The sequence below is a fragment of the Lepidothrix coronata genome, unplaced genomic scaffold (genome assembly GCF_001604755.1).
Source record: "Lepidothrix coronata isolate B3197 unplaced genomic scaffold, Lepidothrix_coronata-1.0 Scaffold91, whole genome shotgun sequence".
NCBI classification, from domain to species: Eukaryota; Metazoa; Chordata; class Aves; order Passeriformes; family Pipridae; genus Lepidothrix; species Lepidothrix coronata.
Window position 1 is genome coordinate 3,119,858 of NW_016690271.1, and position 26,534 is coordinate 3,146,391.

The window sequence follows — 26,534 nt, forward strand, 5'->3', positions numbered from 1 at the left end:
TGGAACACCTGAGATGGTGCCTGTCCAGCTGCATAACATTAGTTCCCATCACCACAGGTAAGAGCTTTATTGCCACATGCTTTCTGACTCCCTGCCCAGTGTGCCCAGGGAGCCAAAGTGTGACTTGGAAAATGCAAAAACCCTTGGATTTGTGGAGCAGCAGTGAGATGGGAGGGTGCAGGTGTGCTCCACAGTCTGCCCAACTCCTGCACAAGCAGTTGTGTCCTTCACTGGCATTCGAGTCCTGTTGTTCCAAGGCAGGTACGTGGCCAAATTTGCAGGAAAACCTGTAAATTTATGTGGGAGCCTACACTTGGTGGGGGAGAGAGGGAGAACAGGAGCCTTTCCATGGTGTAAATGTGGGAATCCTCTGTTGGAAGCCGCCGTGGGCTGAGGCAGGGGCAGGCTGGTTGATGGAGAAGTGGTTGGAATGTTCGGTGCCGCGGGTTCCTTACGCCTGGTGGGTAATGGGGAAGCCCCGGGGGAAGGGCTGCGAGCCGGAGCGTTCGGTGCAACGAGGAGCAAACTCGGTTAAGCCCAGGGTTCTGTGGGTTTCGATGGCGCTTGATGGGCGCATTTGCTGGGCTGGGAAGGGGGATCCCGACCGCCGGGAGCCGGTGGAGCTCAGCGACTTTAATTAAGAGGTTCAGGGCGGCAGCCGGGGGGCGATTTGTTGCTTACGGAGCATTCACCCGGCAGCGGGGGGGTCGGGGGGTGTCTGCGGGAAGGGCCAGGCTCCCCGGCGCTCCCCGCTAGGTGGGAGCCGCGCTCCGCGCCCAGGAGCGCTCCCGGCACCGCCGGTCCCTCCTCGGAGTCCGGGAGAGACGGAGGGTGGTGGGCACGGCAGCTTTGCCGCCCTCCCGCAGGCCTGGGAGAGTCCGACCTTTCACCAAAAAATGTTTGAAAAGGCATCTCATCTCCCGGCATCTCATTCTTCCCCCTGGGAGCGAGCGGGGTGGGAGCCGCTGGGATGCACCGGGGGGACCTGGGGGATGGAGAGCCACAGAAGGAAGGCAGAGGCTGCTCCCGGGGCTTGTGGGCGAAGGACACGGCTGTGACTCTGTCACTTGTCCTGTGCCTCGGGTCAGGGACCGTCCCCACCCCTGGGCGAACCCTCCGCTGCCACTGAAACACTCGTTCGAGGCTCGGAGCGGGGCGGTCGCTGCCTCGCCATCCTAAACCCGTCCCGGGGCAGCCGTGTGACCTTTCCTCGGCTAAATCCTGAGCTCCCTCCTCCCGCAGGGCGGCAGTTCCTCTCGCTGATTGCCGGGCTATTTTAAGTGACAATAAATGCCGAAGTATCGGTTACACGGTGCCTTACTCCTTGAGACATCAAACGGATGAGACAATCGCGGGCAGTGACACCTTCCACAGCTCTGACAGCCAGGCTGAAGGTTTTCCAAGGTCAATTCCTAAAAATGTGGGCTTCACCTGGAAGTTTTAGGATGAAAAACTGCCTGGTCTCCAGCAGGTGCCCCTGTAGGATTTAGAATGCAGGTACATTGGTGCAGTGGATGGTTGGAGGAATCCCCTGGGGATGTTGCAGCATTTCTCAGACTGGTGCTTTCCCAAACAGTGTCAGTGCAGGATATGTTCTGCTGGAGCAAATGCCTCCAGTCCCACAGATCAGGGCTGTAGAGCTGGGCTCTGAGCTTGTGCACTGTTTTAACCCATGGGCAGCTGCCCCCACAGCACTGCTCAGCCCCTTCACGTGTTCCTGGGCAATGGATTATCCCTTGGTATGTGTTGAGGGCAGGGAAACTAAGGATTTAATAGGATCAGGTCTAATGTCTGGAGCAGCCAAAATAATTCATCAGCTTTGCTGGAAAACCAGGTGATCTGACCTTGCCAATGCCAAGCTTCATCGAGGCAGATAATAAAGGGTTTCATGTTTAAAGAATGTGGCTCCAAGTAAGATATAAAATTGTTGGCATTGCCTCACTGTAGAATCCCTCTGTGATTTGCCTCTGCCCACCCCTGCTTGCACACACACACACATTTGGTCTTCAAACCTGCCCCTTTGAGCTTTGGAATATTGCAGAAGTCTGTATCTGTTGGGAAAGTGGATGGTGGAATTGGAGCAGGGCGTTGGAGTTCCCACTCCAGAGCAGGGATGGCACACAGATGGCTCCTGCCTTGCAAGACCTGGGCAGCATCAGTCCTGCCCCCTGCCTGGTTCTGATTCTGAAGGAACTCTTTCTAGCTGGGGTTGGTGCTGTCTGCAGGGTTTTGTTTCTGCAGCACCAGCAATGCCCAGGTCATGGTAATTCCTCGCCCAGCAGCTCTGGGAGGTGTAAGGAGCAGGGCAGGAAGAAGGAGCAGTGGGAGGGTTGGAGCATCCTGTGAGAGCAGCAGGTTGAGCTCAGTGGTGGCTCAGGGTGAAGAAGCTACTGCTGTTTTGCCAGTGAATGTTAAGAACTGGCAGGACCTGACCCCCTCCTTGGTCAGTGCTGACCCCAGCCCCGGGCAGTTTGGCTCCCCAGCCTGTGTGTGGCCAAGCCCTGAGGGACCCTGGCAGTGGGATGAGTTCACTCCTGGGCACTGCAGTACATTTATGAACATTTTAATAATCATTCCAGGAAGGGCAGGCTGTGTTGTATCCCGTGGCTTGGCTATGGGAGGGGACTGTGTCCTGTCCCGTGGCTCAGTCTGGCTGTGAGGGCACTGCTCTGGAGCCTGAGGGCTTTGCTGGCACAAAGGGATGTGCTCCCACAAGAAACCCCCATGGCCTTGTCCCGACGAGCTCTTACCTTAGTGCCTGCAGTGGGGCTGCTCCCCTGGGGCCAGTCACTGCCTTGGGGCCAGTGTCACTGCCTTGGAGTCACCACCCTGCCTTCCTCCCCGAGCCGGGGATTTGGGATCTCCCCTGGCCACAGCAGTGATTCGGGATGTCCCCCACTGCTCTGAGACCTGGGGCATTAGAGGTGCTGGGGGGTCCTCCCAGGAGCCCGGTGGCTCAGCTGCCCTTGGCTCTGTCTGTCCCTGTGCTGCTGCTGCCTCTCTGCATATTGCAAGCTCATTCTGATGTGCGCTAATGCTATTATCCTCCAGAAATTGAAATCAAGTCTGAACCTATAATGTTTCACTGGGAGGGAATTGGGGTTATATATTCCTGTGTACAGCAGCATTCTATTTCAGTCATAGCATTTAATTATGATTGGTGTGTTAGTGCCCACCAGAGCATAACAAATTGTCATTATGTTATTCTGCTGAGTCTAATTTAATTGGCAAGTTGTCACAAAAGCAATTATCCATCATTTATTTTGTTGCCATAACCACATCTTGGAGAGCACCTGCTGTCTGAAGTGGAAAGGCTCTGCAGTCTCTTGGTCCTGGATTTCTTCCACTTGCCTGACACAAAGACACCATTTCCTCCTCTCATTTAAAAATATGTTCCTCATTTCCCAGCGTGGGCTTGTGAGCAGGGCTGGAAATGCTGCAGGAAATGCTCTGTGCAGGTGGGGACTCACTGGGGCATCCCAGGGCTGGTGGGAGTTACGGGGGCTCGTCCCCTCTGGAGACCTCAGAGCCAGCCCAGTGCACTGCCTGGGGGTGGTGGTGGTGTGAGAGCCGTGGACACTGCCTGCCTCCTCACTCCTGGAAAGTCAGGGTGAAATGAGAAGGGGAAGTTTGAAATGAGACATTCTCTGCCTGCAGTAAATATAACACTTGGCTTCTTGCAAATCATCTTGGGGAAGAAGGGGGAGAAAAAAGCCCTTGAACTGCTGATGGTTTATTTTGGTGTCTAAAGGTACAAAGGTGGGCCGAGAGATGTTCAGATGAGCTGAGGGCATGCAGGGGTTCAGCCCTGGCACCTGAAGCCCAGTGATGCCCTCTCGTTTTGGAGCTGCTCAGTTAAGGAACAAACGTGATGTGTGACATTCATGTTGTCCATCACCAACCTGCTCCTGCCCTGACCATGTCTCCTGTCCTGGCTGGCATGGCACGGGGCACCTGTGGCATGGTGGGTGCTGAAACACACCTCAGCTCCCCCACCTGCCATTCCCTGTGTCCCACAGCTGCTGGAATCCACCCCCCAGCCACTACCAGGCGAGCTAGGGTGCTCTTCACTGAGCAAGTTCCCGATAAGGCATCTGGGCTCCCATAGAGATTAGGAGGCTGGTGAGGGAAGATTAGTGGTTTCTTATAATCCAGCAGGCAAAGCAATATCAGACTTCCCGAGACCAACCCAAAACTGCTGATTTTCTCCTTCCTGAGATGGCACGTAGCTGTGACCTGTTCACTTCTGAGATTTTGCAGATTGCATCCCAAAATCCTGCAAGGCTAATGCAGACTCATGAACTCAAAGCCTGTGACTCGCTGTGATAAATGAGTAAATAAATGAAAATCTGTTCTGATGTCTGTATTTCTTTGAGATACTCCCCTCTCCGCCCTGTCTGTAATCTCTTCCCCTCTGGTAGTTCTGATTAGCTGCTAATGAGGAAAGATGATTTTGTAGTTAAAGCACAGAGAGAGGGGTTTTTTCCTGGTTCTGTTTCTTCATCCCTTCCATGCCTTGATTTCCCCATCTGTATGCCAAGATACTGTTGATTTAAGATGGATGGTGTAAAGTTCAATTAATGCATATTTTCAAAGCAGTTTGTTTTGGAGGGGGGGTACAAGGTCTTGGAAAGGGAGGTTCAACCTGAGGAATCATAACTTTTCCCTCCTGGTGTTCCCCCTGGGACTGAAGCCAAGTGCTGGCCGTGTCTCATTTCCCAGCACTGACAACCTGGTGCTGGCCAAGCTCTTCACTCGTGGTCACCAGGAGAAGGTCTGGGGGTGTCTCTCCCGTGCCTCTCCTGTCACCAGGATTTCCCCAGTGATGGAGCTTTCCCCTCTTCCCTGGGCTGGGTGTCAGTCCAAGGGGATCAGGAGACCCCCTGCTCCCCTCTCTCCTTGCTGTGGGTGACAGGCCTGTGTCACTCACCCTGTGCTGGGTCCTGAGGACACCAGTACAGGGGTCGGTGCCCATCACTTTGCCAGGAGGAGGGAGAAAGTCTGGGGGAGGGAATAACGCTAATTTGAATAAATCGATTTCTTTTTCCTCCTGTGTGACTCAGGCTGGAATTCCCCAGCCACTTGCTCTGGAAAACTACCAGTTCCCTGCAGTGGGTCCCTCTGCAGGAGCTGAGTGCTGAAACCCTCCGGAGGTGCCATCCCTGCCCTCTGTCCCCTGTTGCTGTGGGTGCAGGGCTCTCCTGGCCTCACTGGGAGAGCTGCATCATTTGAATCCCCGTCTGTGATTTCCTGGAGGAGCCAGGAATATTCAGCCTCCCTCCCTTGGTCCTTTTGCATTCTCAGAGCATTCAATGAATTTTACTCTCATTTACCTCTTGGTGCCACTTTTGCTTCTCCCACCAACGGAGCTCCCAGAAATCTTCCCCCTCCCCTTTTTCTTCTGCTGGGTTTGGGATTTTTATTGTTTCCATTCCCCCTTTGCCCTTTGGCTGGTGTCCACAGAGAAAGGAGCAACAGTGGGAGGGAGATGGCAATCCTGGGGGAAAGAAATTCCATTTAATCCAGCGATGGCTCTCGGCAGAGCCTGGGAGCCACTGGGGCAGGTGAAAGGTGCTGGGTGCAGGGTTAAATGTGCAGCAATGCCAGCAGATATTTGTGTGTCTGATTTATGGGTGAAATTCCTCGGGATGGAGGAGGCATCACGAAACTGCTGAGTGTGATAAATAACTCATTGCAATGTATTATTTAGCAAATTATAATGAAAAGCGGAAAATATACAGAGGGGAGCAGACAAATACATTCCCCAGTTGGCAACTTACTGACGGTTTAGAGCCAGGAGGCAGATATTTAAGAGGGTCTGGGAATTTCCATGGCTTCCCCTGCAGATAAATCACCCCTCTGCAGATGTGTTTATTGGATGCCCTGCTGCTGAGTTTGATCCCGGGGGATGAAATCACTCCAAGATCTGGGGAGAGGGAGGACCCCAACCTCTTGTCTTGCTGTAACCAGTGAGGCAGGAGCTGGAACTCACTGGAACCATAACCCACTTCCCAAGGAGGGAAATCACCTAGATTTCCTGGATCCTAGAGCTCCTGGGTCCCAGCAGGTGGGATGGGGACGATCCCAGACCAGTGTGTTTGTGCTTGGAGCCGGGCAGGTGACATGTCCTGCCTCACACAGCCATCCCTCTGCGCCTGTCCGAGCATCCATCCAGGCACGTGTCCCTGCGGGGGAAAACGGGAGGCTGAATTCCCGCACGGTTTCCCGGGCAGTTGTTTCCCCGTTTGCGGGTGCTCCATCCCCACGGCAGCCTGGCCCGGCTCCTCTCCCCCCGCGTGGTGCCCGCGGTGGCACCAGGGGGTGCTGCCTGATCGCGCTCGGCGCTGCCGGTGCCGCCGAGGGAACGGCGAGGAGCTGACTTGGTTTTACCTGTTTGTTGTTTCTGCTCATTATTGTTTTTATTTGATCGCTCCTGTCTCCTCCCTGGGTGTGATGCATGCTGTTGGGATGGGGTTTTCCGTGGCAGAGCGGGATGTCCTCTCTGCTCCTTGCTGTTGAGGTTTTTAAAAATTTGTGGTTTAGTGGGGGGAAAAGCACATCCTTGTATTGATGAGCTCTGCCTGCTGGCCTGGGACTACAGCAGGGCGTCTGGCTGGCACAGACCCCTCCACTGGGGACGTCCCACATGGCCCCAGCTGGGCTTTCCTTGCAGGGAGCAGCTGCCCTTGCCCATAATATCCCTTGGGTCCACAGGGAGCCCCAGACGCTTCTCCAGCTGAGCAGGAGGTGCCCTGAGAGGAGCCAGTGCTGGGTTTGGGCACTGAACTTCCAGCTGGTGTGGAGTGTGGGGCTTCCAAGGTCTCCTCTGGGCTGAGCACGGGGCTTCCAAGGTCTCTGTGGGGCTGGGGCCGCCGGATCAGCGGGATCTGTGGATTGCCAGGGCCGGTTTTATCAGCAGCACAGATAGTGTAGGGGCCTTCAGCCGTACAGAGGAGGAGAAGATAAGAGACTTGGAGAGAACTTGACTGGGTGACTAAGATAAATTTACTGTACTACAGGAAATCGAAATGTGAAATAAAGATCTCAAACAACTGAAATATTTAAAAAGATACAGAAGTTGGGTGTGTGAGAGCCATTCCGAGCGAGCGGCTCCCGCCGGGACCGGCCCTTATCAATCCATCACCCGGCCGGCGGAATTTTATAAAAGATAATAGGGTGGAGGGAGAATTGAAATAGAAACTATCCATTACCAGCAGCTGAATGACAGGTTCTCTGTGCAAAATAAGATCATAATTAACAGGAGAGAGAGACTGAAAGTTTTCAGCTTTCTGCTGCTGTTTGTTTTCCTTCCTGGCTCTGTGGGGCACGGGGGGGCCAAGGGGGGCTTGGGGTGGGCACAGGGGGGAACCTGGGGGGCTCAGGATGCAGGGAAGGGCAGACTCCCAGCAACCACCAGTTTTGTGGTGTTGGAAGGAAACCAAACCTACTGTAATAACCAGAAATATCTAAGAAAGAGGTGCCTCCATGGCATCCATGGGTGAGCTGAGCAATAACAGGGACCAGTCTGGGTTTTCTGCTGGACCAAACATCAGGTGTTGCAAACTCTTCTATTCAGCTTCTCCTTCCTTTTTTTGCTGCCTCACAGTCCCACTCTGCTCATGAGGCTTCCACAGCCTGGGAGGAAACTCGGACCCTCCTGTGTCACCTCTGGGAGGGAGGAAAAGTTTGGAGCCTGGACTAAGATCCAGTGCTTGTGGTCTCCTTCCCACCATTGGTCCAGTGGCTGCTTTGTCCCTTATTTTGGGAATGTCCTGAGTGCCACAGTCTGTTCTCAGGGTACTTCTGTTGTGCCTTTATGGAGGGACCCTCCAAAACAGCAGCTTTTAAAAGATGTGTTTCATTTTGCAATCCTTGGTATAAGAGGGTTACCCAGTCCCCATCTTCTGCTACTGATGGCTCTTTATTTTCTCAACACAGGAGGCCAAAAATACAGCCAAGATGACCAGCCCTGCTCCGTGGGACCCTGGGGGGATTGGAAAGGTAAGTCACATCTGCTTAATGTCGTATCAGACTTCACCCCCTTTCCTTGCTCCTCTCCAACACCGTCTGCTATTTCTCACAATTAAATCCTCATGAACATCAGCAGGAGCCAGGTTGTGTTCCCTGCCTTTAAAATGTCCTTCAAACCACGAACGCCCAACTGAAAACCTTTCGGAATGTTTTTCCTCCTGGCTCATTTCATTTGGAAGCAGTGGCAGGAGCACTGCTGCTGTTCAATCCCATATTCCGGAATGTGAGATTGCAGTGTGAGTTAAGGAATTAGTGAAGCGCTTGGAGTTGCAATAAGGATAGATTGGGTGGATTGGAATGCTGGGAGCTGGGAAGCTGTGATCATACATGGAAAGCCTGACAGGGAAATCGTCTATAAAGGCTAATGGAAGTCCTGGGTTAAAGGGAACAGCTACCTCAGGCTCATGATGCTGGGAAGAAAATAATCCTAATTTGCTTGTGGTTAGTAACCTGAGACATAGTTAATAACATGAGTAGGGACATTTGAAAAAAAACTATATTTTATGCCTATTTTGGAACAGTTCATCTCTGTGTGTTCTGCACACAGTGTTATCCTACAGCTGGAGGCTGAGCCTCCAGAACCCACTGCTGGTTTGGTCAGTACCCAGAGCAAAGTCCATCTCCATCTTCCTGGGGCTCTGCCTCTCCTCTTGTGTCGTGGGAGTTCAGAGGGTGGCAGGCAGATTAGGTAGGTCACTCTGTGCCCTTCCTTCCATGGTAGAGGGTTGGAACTAGATGAGCTTTAAGGTCCTTTCCAACCCAAACCATTCTATAATTCTGTGACCTTCAAACAGAGCAGTGATTGGGTTCCCAGCCCGTGCAATGCCACAAGAGGTGATGTGTGAATACAACCCCACCATCTGCCCGTCGCTCAGAGGGTCCAACAGGTTGTCAGGCAAAAGGCTGAAATTGGCTCATTTCTGAGATGAGATGACTTAAAAATGCCCAAGGTAGAGGAAATGGATACATTACTGTTGTTATCTTCATCGCTGCCATCACCTGTGTGCCAGGATGCAGCTCAGGACTGAGGGGCCAGCACAGATGTGTAGGGGGAGCTGGAGCCTTTGAGCTGCTGAGTTGCCCCGTGGCCTTCAGATTTGGAAATTAGGCAAATAGAGCTAGTGCTGCTCCAGCACATTAATTGGGTGGTAACCTTTGCATAACCTTTAGAAAATCTTTGGCTGTGTGAATGCACAGCCCAGAGCACACGCACTCCCGGGATGCTCAGAGCATCACTCGGGGTGAAGGTCTTTGGGCTGGAGGAGATGTGGGGGATCTGTCGCACCCCAGGATTTGTGTGACCCCTAAATGATACTTCCCCACCATGGTTTGGTTCACTCCTGCTTCCCGGGGGCTGGGCAGGGTGTCCTCGGCTCTGCCACGGTGCTGAACTCGGGGCTGAGCTCTCTGGTTTGTCGAGGGGAGTTGGCAGAGCTGGGGCTGCCGGGGCTCAGACCCCCCGAAATGCTGGTGTGGCCGGACCCCTGTGCCCGCACGTCCCGCCCGTGCAGATGATGCCCTGTGCCAGTGCCGGCTCCATCCCCCCCGCATCCCCGGGGTGCAGCCCCTGCCCGCCCCGGCAGCAATCACAGCCCGCGCCGCCGCCAGATTGCCTTGTCCGTTCCAATGATCTTTAACTCCGTTTTTCCCCGAGCAATCAGAAGCACTTTCTCTTCGTCCAGGTGGTCTTTTCCTATTTTGCTCTCTCCAGTCCCAGGACCCAGGGCAGTCACATCTCATCACGCCTTTTCTCAAGCCATTTGTACCTCCAGCTTTTTCTGTTGCCATCAATTTAGTGGCAGCCTCTCCTCCCTGCTCTGCTCCCCCCGTGCCAACAGCAGCTTCTTCGGGAGTGAAACTCAATCTTCAGAGCCTCAGCAAATGCAAATTCCCTGCCCCTGCAGCCCGTGCCCACCTGCTTTTCGTGCAGATTGGAGGGTGCCTCCCCCAGTTTCTTTTGGGAGAGGGCCAATCCCTTAAAAAACTTTTTCCTAGAGAGATTGTTACAAAGCAGAAACAAATAAGGACTTTTAAGGAGGGGTCTATTGGCTGCTGAGGAAGTAAAGACCGAAAACATGCAGTAATGCTGCTTTCCCAAAGACTGAATAATAATAATAATAATAATAGGAAGAAATTCTTCCCTGTGAGGGGGCTGCAGGTTGCCCAGAGAAGCTGTGCTTTTTTTTGTCCTTCGCTTGCCCAGGCTTCACCCTGGACTAGAAATCATCCAGCAGCAGACTGCAAAACACAGGATAGTCTGCGCTGTGTATCAATAAAAGAGAAAAATATAAGGATATGGGAATAAAAGATCACTTAACGGGGAGTCCATCCTGCCTCCCGTGCACTGAGCATCAACTCAGCAAAACACTTTAAGTGTGTGATTAAATATAAACTCACTCTTCAGCCCCTCGCTGTTCAGTGAAGCAGTTTAGCAAGCACTGAAGTATTTGCTGAGCAGGGCTTTGCCATCTCTCTGTTTTTCCTTGGGCAGAGGAATTAAACACACTTTGGTGTCACCTATTAATAAGGCAGCAAGTAGCCACAGCAGCGCCCGTGCAGCACAACGGAGCTCATCATTTTTCTGTATAGGAGCAATTAAGCTGCACCAGGAGGCCTGTGTCTTTATATCATCACCTAATGACAGTGCAAAAGTATTCCAGGGAAGGAGAGTGGGGAAAAATCACATCCATATTTAATTGGCAAAGTTATCACCTTCGCTTCAGAGCCCGAACTTGCAGCCCTTCTGGCCAATTTCCAAGTCAGATCTATTTCCCCAGACTGGAAAGCGAGGAAAGTGTCCTTATATTATACTTCTGCAACAAAATACCGCTTGAAAGCTTGTGAACACGCTCCCAACTGCAGTAAATAACCAATAGTCCCTGTTCTTTGCAGCAAATGAAGATATCTTTGAGCTGTTACACTCCTTTCAGGTTTTTTTAAGGAAATTATTTGTCTTATTATTATTCTCCAGCCCCACACTTGCCTGTCAGATTAAATTTTTTATTGCACTAAACCACAGAGCCATCTGGAGCCCCTCACATCCTGCTCTCGGTACTGGAGCACAGCAGCGTGGCCCTTCTCTGCAGCGTTTTGATTCCTCCCAAGGTCTTTCTTTTTTTTTTTTTTTTTAAATGTATTAAATTCCTCAGTCCGTTGTTTCCATCCCCGTGTCCCCTTGGCTGTGCTCCTTGGGGCTCAGCATCTCGGCCCCCTGTCCCTCGTCCCCGTGTCTCTCGGAGCAGCAGCACAGCGAGGAGCAATCGGGGCTGTCGGCTCTCATTAGGAGGGCCAGGAGATCTGCTGCTGTTCCAGGGCACTGGCTCTCTTCAGCCAAATACCTCATTCTCCAGCTTCTTCATTTCACTTTGCGAGCCCCGAGGTCTCCTGTCGGTTTGCAGCGCTTTGCTCAGGCCCCGGGGTTGAACTGAAACCGTTTATCTCTTTCTCCCCTTCTCTCCTCCCTCCTGGGTGACGGAGCCCGTGGGATCCTCAGGTGTCATGATGTGCCTCAGGACTCCTCGGCTGCCCTTAAATGTCAGCAGCGTCTGATGGCTCCTTCTGAGGGAGCCATCCTCCCTGTGGCTGCTCTGGGGCTCTGGCACTCGCCAGCAGAGAGACCCAAAGCCATGGTCTGGCCCTCATTAGCTGGCACTGGGAGTGACCACAGCAAAACCTCACCAGGGAAGAGTGGCCTTGACCACCTGCCCCTTCTGGGCTTGACCTTCCAGCCCTTCTTGGCTTTGCAGTACCCTGTGGCAGAGGGTATCGCCTCAACATGTTCTGAAGAGACAGAGAAAGAGGAAAAGAGAGAAAAAGGAGAGGAGAAATATCGATAACTTCCATCTCCTCAAGCCCAGTAACTAGCTTTTGACACTTCTCCGCCACTCCAGCTTCACAAAGCCCCAGCTCTCTGAAGATTAATTGATGTAGGCCACTCAACCTATTTTCAAATCCCTTTCAGTTACCATTTAAAACCTTCTGATTTATTTTTTTTGATAAAGTCACCGAGGCTTTTTATGGATTCTCAAATGATTGTCCAGCTTGACAAATTGGATTCTTAAAGCTGGTTCTTTCAAGAAAAGGATGTGGTTTGACAAGACAAGAAACAGCTCATCTTTGAGACAGGGGGATAAATAAAAAAAAAAGAAAAAAAATCCCATTCTCCCAGTCAGGTGTTGCTCAATGGGTGTCTTGCTCGTCACTGATAATCTTATCTGGCTGTGATGGGAAGGGACCCACACAAAGGGGCCCGACCGGGCTGGAGGGCTGATACGCCGCTGATTAATCGTTCTGTCCAGCGTGTGCAGAGCCTCAGGAAAGGTGATTAATGCCATTTGATACGAACTCTGACCCCCTCCCCTCCCCGACACCGTGGTGGGGGCACCTCCTGCCGCCGGGATGGGTTGACTCCTGCCAGGATGGGTTGACTCCTGCCTCCGGGGCAGCAGGCAGGGGGTGGCAGCTGGGTTGTCACCCCGGCCTCGTGCTGAGGTTTGTGAGGTCGTGTCGCTCCCCAGGGCTGCAGTTGGTGTTTCTGATGGAGTTTTTGTTGCCTGTGCTCAAACCCTGCTGGGGTGTCCAGGTATTGTGTCACCCCAGGCTCTGCAAAGAGTAAAACCATGTTCGTGTCTAGTGTGGGGATGGGGCAGAGCAGATGTGGAGGTGAGAAATGTGTTCCTGATCTTTATGAACCCAAACAGGGTTCATAATCCCAAACATCCCCACTGTAAGATGCTGGATGGGGCTTGGTGGAAGGTCTAGTGGAAGGTGTCTCTGCCCACAGCAGGGGGTTGGAACAAGATGGTCTCTAAGGTCCCTCCCAACCCCACCCATTCTGTGGTTCCGTGTCCTCCGTAACTGCCAACAGCAAATGCAAATGTCCTTTTGGATGTGACTGAACAAAACCTGGGTGTGCAGACGTACCCAAGGCAGCTGCAGGTCCGAGAGCAGCTGGAGCAAGGAGCAGCCCAGGCTGTGCTGAGGAGATGCTCAGCTCTGGCCATGCAGAGCCATCGTGCAGGCGGGTCCTACAGGACCTCCGGGGGCTCTGGTGGCAGGTGATGGGGTGGCACATTTGCTGCCATTCCTGCTCGGGCTGCAGGGAGAGGGAGAGGTGAGGACAAGGGACCTCCTCAGGGCCGCAGTCCCACCAGGAGCCAGAGCACAAGGTCTTCCCAGGCAAGACAAGATGCAATCTCTCTGTTTCAGTAATGCTTTTCATTTTTTAATTGACTACTTTCGCTTTGAATATTTCCCACCTGGCAGTTCCTCTGAATAATGGAAATGCATTGTAACTCCTACCCGCTCCCTGCGTTGAATGACTCTGGGTGATACTTTATATCTTATTATGATTATTTATTATGATGTCCACTTTGGTTCTGTAGCAGAGGGAGATCATTAACCTCTCCTGCAGTAAAGAGAACTCTCTGTGTTGTTTTCAAAGCCATTAAAGCTTTGAAAACTCCTCTTTTTTTATTTTTTTAAACTAAAAAACCGACAGGGCTGCATAATAAACTGCTGACACAGGTTGGTGGATGCGGGAGGAGCGTGGACCCTCCTGCTGGGCCCCACGGAATTGCAGGAGGAGCTCGGAGTAAGGAAGGAGTTATTTGCTTGTTAGAAAACACATGTGGGGTGCTGGGAACCCAGAGGCAGGTTTTGATGGTGCTGAGAGAGGAGGAGGTGGTCTCAGGAGGGATGGGAGATGCCACCCCAAGGACACGTGTCCGAGGGGAGGTGGAGGCTGCGTGGCCACCCCTTTGGGCTGGTCCATGCACATAAAAGCAAATTCCCTTTCTCCTCCAAGAACACCCATAAAATCCCCCATGATCTCTTGACATCTCAGGGTGCTGCTGTTACCTGTGCTGGTTTTGGGTGCTTCTTCCCCTGTGCCTTGGTGAGAGCGAGGAGCCTCCTGTACAGATTGCTGCTCTCAGAGGCTGCATATGGTCTCGTAATGTCTGTTTATGGTCACTTAATGTCTATTTATGGCCCCCTAAGGCCATCCCCAGATGCTGCTTCTGGCTGCTGGACCTGTGTGTGGTAGGGATGGGGGGAACCACTCTGTTTTCCATGACTGCCTGAGGTTTCAGCTTGGCTGTGGCTGATTGCTGGACACACAGCTCAGCTCGCTGGGAGGTTTAATCTGTTATATGGGAATTTATCTCCAAATATGGGGAGAGATAAAAGCAGATGCTGTCTCTCCCACCTGGGCAGGCAGCATCTCTCTCCTGGAGATGTGTATCCACTCTTGAGACTGTGCTTTGCTCAGGACCAAGAGCTGATCCTGATTAAAATCCTGACTGCAGCAGGAGGGATGCTCACGTCCTACAAAGTCACCTTGTCTCCCCATCCACGCTGTATTCCCTCACACCCAGCAGATCCTGAAACAAGATGTTCCCCATCTCCACGTAACCACAGGCTACTCTAACGTGATGGCTGATGGTAATAAAGCCTCTGTGGATGTCCCTGTTTTTGGAAGCACGTTGTGCTGCCCATATGGCTGGGGAATACGGAGCCTGCAGACATGATGGGATGTTAATGAATCAGTAGCTTTATCTGGCCTGTCCACGCCTCTCAGAACCAAGAAGGTGCTGTTCATTAAGTTCTTGTTGAGATGCCATCCTAAAGAGAAAAGCACCTCTCCATAAAAAAAAAATAAATATCTGCAATTCCTTGTTGTTCACTTCCCGGATTTCCAGCTGAAATTGGCTCTGTTTGAAAGCCTGGAGATGATGTTCCTAATGGCTCTAAGTACATTGCTCATGTCAGGGCCACACAAATTTGCCTCTGTAGTTGTGATGCACCTCGGGGGAGGTGAGTGTTTGCTTTTCTGCTAAGCAAACAGCATGACCTGATGGAATATCGAGAATTAGGTGCTGTTTTCACCTGCCCCAGGAAGCTGTGGCTCCATGTACCTGCTTGCAGCACCTCCATCCCCATCTCCCAGGAGCTCTCTCCCATCTCAAATGCTGCCTGAGAATGAGTCTCATCACATGTGGAAATGTTTTCACGCTATTTAAAAGGTTGAGGTGTTAAGGCCCAAAAGAAGTTGAAGGACGTGCCTGCCTGGGAATGGAGCCCCAATCTCTGGACACCCAGCTGGGACTGTGGGCACTGGAGCAGAGCATCCATCACCCCAAGGTTAAGTGGGAAGGGACCGCTCAGCAGCCTGAGCAGATGAATAATAATTATGGAATATTAATATTATCCAGAGAGCATCTGTAACTGCTCCAGCGGATCCTGTGGTGTAACCTTGCTGCCTGGCCAGAAACCCCTGCTGGCTCCTGACTCGTCACAGGAGCTTTCAGCATCCCATGTCAGCCAGGTGAGCTGGATGGAGGCACTTGGACCTGTGAAACACAGATTGCTGTAAGGGTGATGTGTGGAGCTGCTGTGTAGCCTGCATCCCACCAGGGCATCCGTGGCTGCAGGAGTGTGTTTGTGGCTGATGCACCACGTCGGTCTGGGTTAGCAGAGATGCCACGTGAGCAGGGTGGAAGCTGAGTGACCCCTTGTTTCCCTGGAGCCTCCATCCCCGGGTGCTGGGGCAGGCTGGGGTGGTGTGTGCCGCTGCAGGGGCTCACCCAGGGAAGGAACAGGAGTTGGAGATCAGAAAGGAAACTAGGCCAGAAAACGCAGCAGATAGTTTGCAAAAGGATGATCCAAGCAGCTTTGATATGGATATGTTCCCTCGCAAAGACACAGCGCTGGAGAAGCTCTTTATCAGTGTCAGGCGATGACAAACGACGGCGGGGGAAAGTCACGGGGCTGCGGCGCCTCGTGCAGCTGCAGCACCTTGGGAAGGATCCCGGCACCGCTCCGGCCCCAATTAATCACGGCAGAAAGGATTGTCTTCTCCTCCGTGCTTTTTATAGCACGGCAAACGAGAGAGGGAAGGCGAGGAGGAGGAAAAACTGCATGTGGGCACATTTTGGGGAAGATCATACCCCGTCTCTGGCTTGTGCACAGAGACATCCCTGCTTGGCTGGTGGATTTGTTGGGAAAGGCAGGACCTGCCCTTGGGTCAGGTAGGGAGTGTGGTGAGGAAGGAGAGGGAAGGCAACAGAAGTCAAACACGCATCGGCAGCTGGGATTGTCCCTGCATGTGCTGCTGAAGCCAAGGGTGGCACAAACCATCAGGGCAGGTTAAACAAGAAATTAAAAAAAGGGGGAAAAAAATCAAACCAGAGTTTCTCAAAGTTACCTCCAGTCCCTCTTTTTTTTGATGAGTTCCCTTGAAGCCTTGTCTATATAAATGTTGAATTATATGGTTCCTTTGACTCTTTACTAGAAATTGCTCTGAATTACTTTTTTTTTATATAATCTGTTCCATTTCCAGCTCTCTGCTGTATCTTGCAGAGGAATATCTGGAGCTGTCGACTGGCTCATTCTCCTGCTGCCAGGCAGCTCTGTGGCGGCGTCTAATAAAGTTGCCCCCTGTTCCACTGTAGGGCAGCAATCCGTAATGAAAATTTTATGTGAGTGGTTGGGAAATGGAGTTGAAATCTGGGTTTCAAGTATGATTTTCATAATGCTCCTGGCATATATGTACACACATGCGCGATGTTTGGGGATCTGGAAATAAAAGGGATCGTTTTCAAAAAATTGTGGTTTTGTTAAACTCCCTCTTGATGGGATCAGTGGGAATGTTGCCAGTTCAGAACTCCCCCTTGGAGCCCCTCTGTGATGGTGTGAATTTGGGAACCGGAACAACTGCCCTGATGCTGTAACTTGAATTTCTGGGCCATGTGCTCATTGATCCCATGGAGGGGATGGAACATGTTTGGAGCTGGTGTATCTAGAAGGGAAGCAACAACTTTTGCCTCCTTCCCTCTGCCATGTTTGTATTTAAGTATTACTTATGGTTCTTTCAACACTGTCCATCAGTGCCAGGCCCTTGCTGGGGATGCTTCCTCCCCTCTCTCTGTGTGTTTTTATGTGCTGGTCATCCAGGGAGGTTCCTCAGCACAGGGATTGTGTCTGTGGTCCCTGGCGGGATGGGGCAGCACCAAGACATGGCATCATGGTCATCCTTCCCCGTGGGGATGGCACTCCCTGGTGTGGGGTGATTGCTGTGAGGGTCTCTGTGGCCTGGGGTGGGATCCAGGCAAACTTTCTGTCTCAGCCGCCGCTGTTTGAATTTGGCACATCTATGCTAAACACGCAGCGTCAGCCCTCTCTGGGGCTGATCAATATTTAATGTGGAATTTACAAAGATTGACTTGAGGATGCGTTTAAAATTGGAGCTTTAGCCGTGGGTGGCAATTTCCGAGTCGCAGCAGTGGAGTTTGATTATTTAGAGAGATGGCATTTTGCACATTTAAAATAATCCTGAGGACCGCGGGGCTGCCGCAGCCCCTCTTCCCCTCAACTGTTGACTTTTCAATTGTTTTGTTTGTTGATGTTCAATATTAATCACCCTGGCTGCTCGCTCGGTGCCGGGCTGGGCTGAGGGGCCCAGGCAGTGGGTGCTGGCAGTGATGGGGTGCAGCTCCCTTTTGGGGTTTGGTGTTTTGCTGGGGTCCAGGAGCCAAAGGTGTTCTGGGAAGGGAGTCCTGTGGCGTGCCTGGGGCATGCTGGCTGTGTGTGTGGGCATGTGCCAGTGTGTGTTGGGCGTACCCAGGTGCTCCAGGCTGGGGGACCAACACCCTGTGTGTGACCCCACACCACGGGCAGTGACACACACCTGTTTAGGGACATTAATACTGAAACCTGGTCTAGTGAAAGGTGTCCCTGCCCCTGGCAGGGAAGTTGGAACCAGATGATGTTTAAGGTCCCCTCCAACCCAAACCATTTTTGAGTCTATGACATTTAAACTGGGTGAGCTTCCACAGCCACCCCAGGCTGGGGTGCTCTGCAGAAATCCTGGGTTGTGCCCTTTGCCTGCTTGGGGACACTGCCATTCCAGCCCTCAGGAGCCGGGCTGGGGTCTCCCTTCCCACCCCAAACTCTGGCTGTCACTGCTCATCTCCCAGCACACGAGGCCAGGGTGGGATGTTCTGCACACACACAACGTGCACCGATGGAATTGCTGGTTTATCCTGGTTTGCTCGTGCTGTTGCCTGTGCTAATGAGAGCTGACAGGTTTGGAATAGCTGGTCTGTGTTTGTTTGGGTGCTGAATGCAGCAATCACGAGAGGCTGGGCCATGGGATGGAGTGTGGGGACTTGTCAGTTTATGGGCTGGAGCTGTAAATGATGGATCCACGGAAACCGAGGGTCCAGAGCAACCCTGAGCTTGGCTGTGTAAAACCAATTCAGGCTTTCTCTTGAGGCAACCACAGAACTGACCCCAAATTTAGCTCGTCTCTGCTGTCCTTGTGAGGAGAAGGAAACTCTTGTAATTGCTTGTACAACAGGGAGAAAATATTTTTCTTCCTTCTCTTTACCTAATTTTTCTACTAAGACTTTGCTCAATTTTGTGTAATTAAAAAGTTTGAAAGCAGCTTGTTTCATATATGGAAACAGAGCATAACATATGGTAGCGATAGAGCTGTTCATGAATGTGATTTTTTTCATATTATAGAAAAAAGAAATAGAATTGCATTGCTAAATCCATCAGTGAGGTGTTGGTGAGGTGAGTGGGGGGCACCCATGGGTGCAACCTCAGCACACAGCCCGACTCTGTCATGGCATCAGATGTTTTATTAAAAACTTTAATGTTGGTGATTTTCTGCTCAGTCACAGAGCCCCCTTCCTGCCTGCACACGCCAGGCCCTGAATGCCACGGGCAGCAGTGGGGTTGCTGGGATCCAGCCATCGGTGGGGTCTGTGTGGGTGGGATGCTGGCTCTGATTTGCTGTGGCAGGTCCAAACTTTCATACCAAATAGCACGTGCAAAAAAAAAAAAAAAAAGGAAAAAACCAAGGGCTCATTTCCCTTCTCCTCCCCCTTCAAATTGAAGCACAAATATGACAAGTGTTATGATGAAGGCTGAGCGCGCCCCGAACATCTCTCCCCTTGCAGATTACTATGTAAATCAGCCACTTAATATCTCTACTTCCCTTCTGTGTGCCAGGCTGGGGACGTGCTGGGTGACAACCCCAGCCCGTGGTGGGTCACACACCGCTGGGCTGGAGGGTGGGGGACATGTGTGCTGCGGCAGAGCAGCTCCCGTGGCGCGTGTGAGGCCTGGCTGATGCAAATCTGGACAAACAAGTCATTTACCAGCCTTTTTAATAGTAACCTGGGGTGTTTTCCAGCACCTCCTGTCTAAAAATCCAAGTTTGGAGAGCTTGGAGATCACTGGGGACTCTGGGGACAGGAGCTGTGATGTCTCTGTGGGCTTAGACCACCCCTAAGTGCTGCAAAGCTTGTAACAAGCACTCAGAACACATTGCTGCTGCCCTGGAAGAGGAGGAGGTTTCCCCACTGCCTTCGCTCTGTAAAACTTGGTTTTCCTTGGTAAGAGGGAGGGTGATGGCTCTGGGTGGCCAGGGGGGTGAGAAGAGGCTGGGCTCATCCTCCCCCAGCTGGCTCCTGAGCTCTCCATGTACAAGCACTTCCCATTCCTAGATGTAGGGATGGAGAAGGAGGAAGGGTTTGATGGATGAGCAGAATGAAACATCGGGTTATTACGCGTGTGACCTTGTTTCCTCTGTGGCTGGGACTGGAGCACAGGCTCTTGGGGCTGGGGGAGCAGCACCAGGGGTTCAGCTTTGGGGTGTTCCCGGCAGCCACTCGGCACCGTCCCATCAGACCAACGGGTCTCCAGGCCCTCCAGCCTGCTCCCACCTCAGATTGCTCAAGTCATTTAATGTCACACCTCTAATGACTGCATTGCATGAGCCCAGCGGGCTCAGCTGGCCTGGGAGGCTCAGGGGTGGCCATGGGGCCAGCAGTGCCTCTGCCACTGTCCTGCCGCAGCCACCTCGCGTCCCACCCGCACCCCCGTGCCGGGGACGGAGCCGTTAACGCGCCGTGATAACCCCCCTCAGAACCCCCACCAGCCGAAGGCCCTTTGCTTCTGTTGGGTTTTAATCTCCCTAATTTTGCTTCTTGCTCTGTGAGGAGATGGAAGCAGCAGCGGGACACGACGAGCTGCGTCGGGGTCGTTACTGCGGAGCCGCGATGATGGAAATGGTTTCGGAGCAAAGACATTATTAATGAAGATGATAAGCGGGGAAGGTACACCACGCTCGTGTACCTGAGCTCGCCCGGGTTGTACTTGGCCAGCACATCCATCTACCGGTTGTATCCATCCGTTTTTTTAAAGGCCTCCACGGGTGATGTCAGCCTGCCTGGCAGTTCTGTGCCATTTAAAAGAATCAAAACAAATTAACTCCAAAAAGTTCACGTCTGAAATGGCTGCTGCTTCCCAGCTCCTGGCTGTGAGCGAGGGGGGGACACACCCCTGGACAGCTACCGACCCCAGGGATCCTTACAGAATTATTCCTGCTGGATTAGCTGTGCTGGAATGGAGCTGAGCTCTCATTGTCATCCTGGGGCACAGCCCTGTGCCCACCGTGGGGGCCAGGAATATGGGCACTCGCAGAGCTGCTTGTCCAAGAGAAATGCAAATATGGGACAATCAGCCTCTGCAGCAGCAGAGTGGGATGTGATGAAACCCAATCAGTTAATAACCCTTCACAGCACTGGGAGAATTGTAGATGAACGTGCTTTTAAATGACATTTTTTTTTTCCTCACCAGAACTATTCGTCTGTGGTTTTTCCTTAAAAAAAGAGCTAGTTCTGGTTTGTGTCTGGCACAAAGGGCCACTGGGTTCACAGCCCAGAGCCAGGGAACCTCGGCAGAGCTCTGCCATTGCATCCTCTTGCATTCTTTTGGCTCCTGAAAAGGCACCTCCTTCCTTGCAGGTGGCCCCCTGAGCCTCCAGCTGCTGGAGAGGGGTCCCATGGGGCTCTCACCTGGAACCCCAGGGATGCTGCCCCATGGAATGTTGCACTGAGCTACAGCTGCTGGCACGGGAATAAACACTGCAGGAGCAAAATGGCTCAACAGACAGAGCTGATGAGCACGAGGAAGAGGAGGCTGTGAGACCCGGATAGTAATCAAGGCTAATTTGTTGATTTGCCATCCGGAGTCATTTCTTACATTATTTTTTCCCCCTACACAATTTGTTCAGGGAGGGGGGGTGTGAGCTCTCCATCCTCCGCCGAGCTCCGAGCGAGCTCCGTCTGCCTGATTAGGGGCTGTCGGGATGATTGATGTGTTCTTGCTGGAGAAGGTGAGTCCCTGCGCGGAGACAGCTGCATTTGACAGCCCGGCAGGGACGGGTCCTTACCAGCACCCTCCTCTTCCCACACCTCTGTGTTCCCAGCTGGACAGTGCTGAGCTCTGGCTCCGATGTCCTGCCAAGGTCAAAGCCTCGGGAACGTCAGCGACCTGCCCAGCACGGCCCCTTCGATCCCCTGGATAAGGGTGGGGGGAAGGGGCATCTCCTGGGCAGGCAGTGCCCCTGCCCAGGGCCCGTGGGTTTGTCTGGAGGTACCGGATGCTTTGCTGCCTTGCGAGGGCTGGTGAGCCGTGACACTGCTGGGAGAAAATACCAAATACCGGGAAAAAAATCTTACTTAAGTCTTTGCAAAGCCACAGATAATGCACTGTGAGAGTGAACAACCAGGATGAAAAATAATTGCACTCCTATTTTTCTCCAGCTTTTCTTATCAACGACTTTATCACCTTTGGTTTTATTTTACACCTTATTTAGACTTTACTGTAATCCCAGCTATTTCACCATTGACACCTCCTTAATACCTTGTCTAACACCTCTGACACCTCCTGGCTAATGCCCAGCCCCTGCTCCAGCGCAGAGCAGGAACAGAAAAGAGCTGAAATGGAGAGAGGGAAAAATTATTTACTGCCCAGGCTCTGTGAATAATAACCTCTGAGGAGGAGGTGGGGGCCAGCCCTCCCCGTGCTGCTGAACTTTGATACCTGCCACATCCGTCTCCATCTGCCCATTCCCAACTACGGAACAATGGTGCCACCAGTGTTCCACGGGAAGGAGAAGTGAGAGGATTTATTGTTCCAGGGAAACTGCAACCCAGAAAGGCTCAACTTAGTGAACTGAAGCGAATTAATTCCTCTCACTTGGGCACCCTGTGCAAAGTTCAGCCCTATTTGAAATATTCCATTTCCAAGGGTCTGGTGCCGACCTTAAGTGCCTGCTGCCACTCTACCAGGTCTCTCCACGGTGGTGAGGCTGTGGCCAGGGCTTTGTCCCTGACTGCCAGCCCTGAGGGTGCTTTTTAGGGGCTGATTCTCCTTTGGCAGCTGGGGACAGTACCTGTGGGTTTGCAGGGAACCCTCCTTTGCAATATTGAGAGAGCTTCTAAAGAGCTCTTGGCTATTCCTGGTTTTCTAGTGGAGAGGAGGCTAAATGGGATGCTGGGGCACCTGGTGGGCTTTCAGTATTGTAGAACCATGGAATGGTTTGGGTTGGAAGGGACCTTAAAGACCATCTTGTTGCATTCCCTGCCGTGGGCAGGGACACCTCCCACTATCCCAGGTTGCTCCAAGCCCCGTCCAACCTGGCCTTGGACACTTCCAGGGATGGGGCAGCCACAGCTTCTCTGGGCAACCTGTGCCAGGGCCTCCCCACCCTCACAGGGAAGAATTTCTTCCTAATATCTGGCCCTGTGGTCTCCAACAAGGCTGACTTTTCCTGACCGGAAAAAAATCCCACCAAACCCCAGTGCAGGGGATAACACAGCACTACACTGCATTGTTCCTTTCCTCTTCTCTCCGAGCCTAAAGACCATGGCTACATTACCTAGATTTAACTACCCATTACACAAACTATATCTCTAAAGCGAGGGATATGGCAGCTTTATTATAAGTTTATTACATGCTAATTCAAGCAAATAAATTTGCTCCAGCTGTGGAGCAAAGGAGATTAATAACCTCGAAGATCACTTCGCTGCTTTGATGAGTTTCTTGAACAGAGTGGAGTATATTTAGGAAGAGCAACTAGATTAGTCAAAAAACCCCTTTAATTATTAGTGACACTGTGCAAACTGCTTCCTACGAGTGGAATACCAACTACTTAACTCCCTGACCTTATTATTCAAATAAACACTCCTTATTATAGCGACATGACTTGCTCATCAACACATCAGATCAGCTGCCTGGGTGGGGGTCTGGGGTCCCTGCTGTGTCGGCAGCAGCCAGCTGGGGCTGTGTGAGGGGTATAACGACCCAAAAGGGTTTGAAGAGCTTCACGTGCCACACAAGGAGCAGGGAATGGCTTTGCTGGAATGGTCTCGGCACTCGCCCCTTCCCCTGCTCAGGGTGTTGGTACTGGGTTTTATTCTGAAGTTAATTTAGATTTTTCTGCAAGTGTTTAAGTGTGGAAGCTCTGACCTGCCTCGGTGTTGCTGATGTTTAAACGTGTGGATTGTAGAACAGCCCTGGGGAGGGGACTGTGGGGTTGTTCTTGTCGTTGGTCCTCTCCAAGTGATTGTTGCCCACCTGTTTGATGGAATCCAGGGAAATTTGCACTTGCTGGTTTGTCTTCATTGTCTCTGGAGTGCTGGTGGGATGCTGGAGCAGGATGAGGGTATTTTTTCCCCTTTTTGTAGGTAAAAAGCAGGAGAAGAGGGGCTTCCAAAGATGATTACAGATGTCGTGAAAACATATATGGGTGTTTGCCAAAAAGTGGATGATTGTCAGATGATTCCCAGCACAGAGTTTTACCCTGAAAGTTTTTCTGGGGAGCACTGAGCTCCCTGAGATGCTGCAGGATCCCGGAGATGGTGGTTTGGGAGGGCAGCAGAAAGCAGGCGCTGGCACAGCGCTGCAGCACCCACAGATCTGTGGGGAGCTCCTGCCTGTGCTGGGAACAACCCCCCGCCTGTTTGGGGGGCAATAGAGCCGTTTTGCTCTTTGCCACTTGGCAGCGAGAGAAGGGTATTTGTGACCCTGTGCCAGGGCCGGGATACGGGAGGGATCAAAAGGCACCTTTCGCCTTCTCCCAAGGGGAAACGTCCCCAGCTCCTCATCCCGCGCCCTTAAACCGCAGCGGCTGCCCTTGAGCCTGACGGATGGAGGCGGCGGCTCCGGCGGAGCAGAGAGGACACGGAGCAGCGATCCGCATCACCAGTTGCTTCCCTTCATTTTCTCTGGTCCCGTTTTAGCCGCCGGCCCAGCCGGACTCGGTGGATGCTCAGGGGACTGGGAGCCCGGAGGTGTCGCAGCGTGGGGAGGGGGCCCAGGGTGCATCCGCCGTCTGTGGGGACAGTGTGGGTCCCACTACCCTTGGGAAAGCAGCAAATCCAGAATATTCTCCTGCCCCTGTGCTTCCCGCTCCCCCGTCTCTCCGCTGCAGAAGGCAGCCCCTCTGCCTTCAAACAGTTTCTATTCTATGTAGAGCAAGCAAAAATGATGTGTTAAATACAGCCCGGGCTGAAGCTCTGAATCAAATCAATTCCTTTTTGATTCTCCAGGCTTTTGAATCCCCAGCCCTGCCGGAGGATTGTTAGCACAAGAATGGGGCTGAAGGAGCAATCCTTTCGCAGCGCTATTGACTCAATTATTTTGCCTCTTGATTTTCTATGAGCGGCCGCGCCGATATTCTGATTGCTAATGGCAGAGCATTGTTCCGCACCTCGGGCTGGAATACCGACGGCCGGGGCTGGAGCACCGCCATCCCCCCGCGCTACGGGTGGCATCGGGACCTCGTTTTATTTTGATGGATGCAAACCGCAGCGCTCGGGGGATGTGCAGAGCGCGGGTTTTCGCCGCGGGGACCCTCCGCTGGGCTCCGGGCTGCCGCTGCAGCGAAGGGCTCCGGCTCCCGCCGGGCCGGGATGTGCCGGTGACCTTCCCCTGTCCGCCCCGGCACCAGCCGCGCTCCTGGGATGTTCCCCCGCGAGCGGATCGATGGGGCCAGCGCGGCACAAAGCGGCGAGGTTGCATTTACACAGGGTCACGACTATCAATATTGACAGCTCGGCCGCGCGTCCTTTGGACCGGCGTGTGCTGCCCGCCGGGTTAGCGATGCCCCAGAGGCCGCCTGTGCCCCGAGCCCCGAGCGGGGGTGGCGGGGGGACACCGGCAGCTCCAGCCCCGTGCCCAGGTGATGGTGCTGTGCCCGCTGCTCAGGGAGTGATGCTGAGCCAGGTATCCGAGTGATGTGCTGAGCCTGGCACTGGGTGCTGCACCCCTCCGGGTGTTCACCTCCCTTCAGCATCTCAGCTCAGGCGTCCTTTGCCGTGTTACCCAGCCACTGCTGCGGCAAAGCAGGACAGGGATGGGACGTGGCCTCGGATCCACCTCCAGCCAGGAAGGTTTGGAGCCCACAGCCCAGCCCGGCTCACTCTTTCAAGATAAAAGAGAGGAATTCCCCACCCATCTAAAGGTGGTGAAGGACTGATAGGAAGCACTTTGAATCTTTGGATGAAAGGGGCTGGGAGGAACAAAATGCTCCCTTGCTTTGAAGATGCAAAACCCTGTATAATTCCTGAGCAGTTTTATTGGTGGCTCAAACACGTCACAGGCTTAGAAAAGGCAAAAGTAGGAACTTTCACCTGCTTTTTATTCTTGCTGATGTTTATGTCACATCAGTGCCCACAAGGTGCTCTGTAGGATGTGCCCATCATCACCAAGTGATGGACACACTGGAAGTGCTGATTCCGTACCTGCTCCCGTCTCTCCATGACTGGAGCCAGCCAGGGTTAATGCACGTTTCAGTCTTCATTGCCTTTTTAACTAGTTTTTAATCAGTAATTATTAGTGAGTGGGAGCGCTGTGCAGGCTCCTCTTTCCCGCTCCCACAGCGAGTGCCACTCAATATGTCACAGCAATTAGCACCCAGTGGCAGCAGCAGACTGTGGGCTGGACACTGCCACCATCACTGGGACCTCAGCTGGTCCCCAGGCTGCCAGGAAATGCAGCAGAGAACGGGAACGTGCCCGAGCATCATCAGCCCTGACCCCATCAGGGTTGAGTTGTTAATGCTGGAAAGGTCAAGCTGGGTGTGGAGACTTGGGGACCTGGGCTGGAACCTGGGGTACAGTGGCTTGGAGGGGTGGGTTTTTCCACTCATACCAGAAAGAGACTTTGATTTCACAAGGGTATGCAGTGATAGGTAAGGGGAGCACGGCTTTAAGTTGAAGGAGGGCAGATTTAGGTTGGATACCAGGGAGAAATTCTTCCCTGGGACTGTGGTGAGGCCCTGGCACGGGTTGCCCAGAGCAACTGTGGCTCCCCCATCCCTGGAAGTGTTGGACATGGCTTGGAGCAACCTGGTCTAGTGGCAGGTGTCCTTGCCCATGGCACGGGGGTGGGACGAGATGGTCTTTCAGGTTCCACGGTTCTATGATGTCCTTTGTTTGCCCCTCAGAGCAGAAATGACGGAGAACTGATGGAGTGGCGGCTGCGCGGGAGCCAGCGCCGGCCCGTGGGAGCCTGCTCCAGCCTGCTCCAGCCTGCTCCAGCCTGCTCCGTGCTAATTCCAGCCGTTGCCGTGGAGGTAAATAGCAGGAATCAGCCTTTGCCTGATGCACAAACGGAGTCAAGTAGCAGTGCCCTTTGCAAAG

The 26,534-nt window shown here is 52.7% G+C and overlaps 1 long non-coding RNA gene across 1 annotated transcript; it reads left to right on the plus strand.

Annotated features, from left to right (window-relative positions):
* Positions 1–26,534, plus strand: LOC108500521. Its single transcript, XR_001875868.1, has 3 exons — positions 1–57; positions 7,939–8,001; positions 26,339–26,534. It is a non-coding gene; the product is annotated as an uncharacterized LOC108500521 (long non-coding RNA).